The following is a 1717-nucleotide window of genomic DNA, read 5'->3' as shown; positions in this document are numbered from 1 at the left end:
TGTCTCCACAGACGGATGGTGGTGTGGGCGGACAACTGGACCCGTTACATATGCAGCCGTTGAGAAGGTAGGGAGACAGCCACCGTCCGTAGTCCTTCTAGAACTTTTTCTATATTTGCATGAATATTTTCGTGAATCCATTGTAGTTTTGCCATTTTCAGCCTTTTTGTGTTTTCCGTTTTTACTCGACTTTGCGTTTCCTGATGTATATAGATACATATTTTTTTTTTCTCCGTGCGTACGTACTGTGTTTATATCCACGTTTGTCACAACAGTGTAAGGTTAAGATGTAGGTCTCTGTGGGTATTGTAGCTTGTCAGTAGTGGTCTGTCTTGTTACCGTGGCTGGTCTTTATGTTTGGCACGGGCCACCACGATTAGCTGTGGTAGACATAAACCATTAAATATGGAGGAAAAATCTTAGGGTTGAAGAAAATCCGTAATGGTGTTTTGGATTTCATCAATTTCGGTCACATGTATAGATATGTAGACGGACAGGCCTTTTTTTTTTTTTTCCATTGTAGAAAGATTACTGCACAGTGATTATATGTTGTTAGCTTCTTCGTAAGCATACCAAGAGCGTTTAAACATTCATAAGTTTTTGATGAATACTTGTCCTAAAGTACCAGTAGTACTCGTCAGTTTATACATATCTAAAATCAGGGACGCTACACTCCCATAGTATAGGTAAATCGTTCAAATTCCGTGTCCTGTAACCTCATATAACACGCTTTGAATGTGGGTTTGAAGCAGTAAATCTCGCAAAGATTTCACCGCTCCGTTTGGGATATCTTAGAAAAAAAAAAAAAAAAAACGCGCTGGACAGCAAATTCTGGTTGGGTTGGCAGTTGGTGCCTTAGGCGGCGCGCGGGCGTACTACCTCCCATACCATCAGCCTCGCCCGCACTACTTTTTTCTTCTTTTTTTTTCCCCCGCCGACATAGTATTGTGAGCGAGCGTTGCTGCGGCCACGTACGGACACCACTAACTGTGAGGTCATGACACTAAAACGGCAATTGTCTCTTGGCTCAGTCACGAGAGTGCCCGACTACGATTGTGTTGCTGTGATTTTATTTCTGTCATTTGTCCTGCGTGGGGACACACACACACACACACACACACACACATATATATATATATATATATATATATATATATATATATATATATATATATATATATATAAACAGAGAGAGAGAGAGAGAGAGAGAGAGAGAGAGAGAGAGAGAGAGAGAGAGAGAGAGAGAGAGAGAGAGAGATTGTTGCCGGTTTCTCCTGTTTGAGGTTACGTAACGAGTGAAGTCATTCTGGTGAAGCTACATCATCGTCGGTTGGCGTAAGAAATAAAAAGAAATCTTGTCATTTCAAAGGAGTCCATCCTGTCCCTGCTTCTGAGTGTAGCGCAAGCATTGAAAGAAGTCCTAGGGAGTTGTATAATGATATAGATATAGGTAGATAGATTTATATCATTTAGTATATTATGGTCGTGTACATTTTATCGATTTCAAAGTTAACTTTCGTCTGGTTAAAAAGTAGACTGGGTTAAGGGAGTATTTTTTTTTTTTCGGTTATATTAGATTAAGTTAGTTGGGTTTGTTTTTGTAAATTCCTACCAAAAGTTATAGAAAAATCTCTTTTTTCCGTACAACCTGATACACAGTCACACACCATGGCTCTAGCCTCAGAGTACACACACACACACACACACACACACACAC

At 40.1% G+C, this 1717-nt stretch overlaps 1 long non-coding RNA gene across 1 annotated transcript in view; it reads left to right on the top strand.

Moving 5' to 3' along the window:
- Window positions 1-99, top strand: part of LOC139753952 (uncharacterized) — a 42407-nt gene extending 42308 nt beyond the window's left edge. The window contains exon 3 of the long non-coding RNA XR_011713792.1: window positions 12-99. This is a non-coding gene — a long non-coding RNA (uncharacterized lncRNA). The remainder of the gene's footprint in view (window positions 1-11) is intronic.
- The last annotated feature ends 1618 nt before the right edge of the window (window positions 100-1717 follow it).

The sequence above is a fragment of the Panulirus ornatus genome, chromosome 16 (assembly GCF_036320965.1).
Source record: "Panulirus ornatus isolate Po-2019 chromosome 16, ASM3632096v1, whole genome shotgun sequence".
In the NCBI taxonomy this organism is placed as follows: Eukaryota; Metazoa; Arthropoda; class Malacostraca; order Decapoda; family Palinuridae; genus Panulirus; species Panulirus ornatus.
The sequence above is the reverse complement of the archived record's forward strand: the minus strand, read 5'-3'. Positions and strand labels throughout refer to the sequence as shown.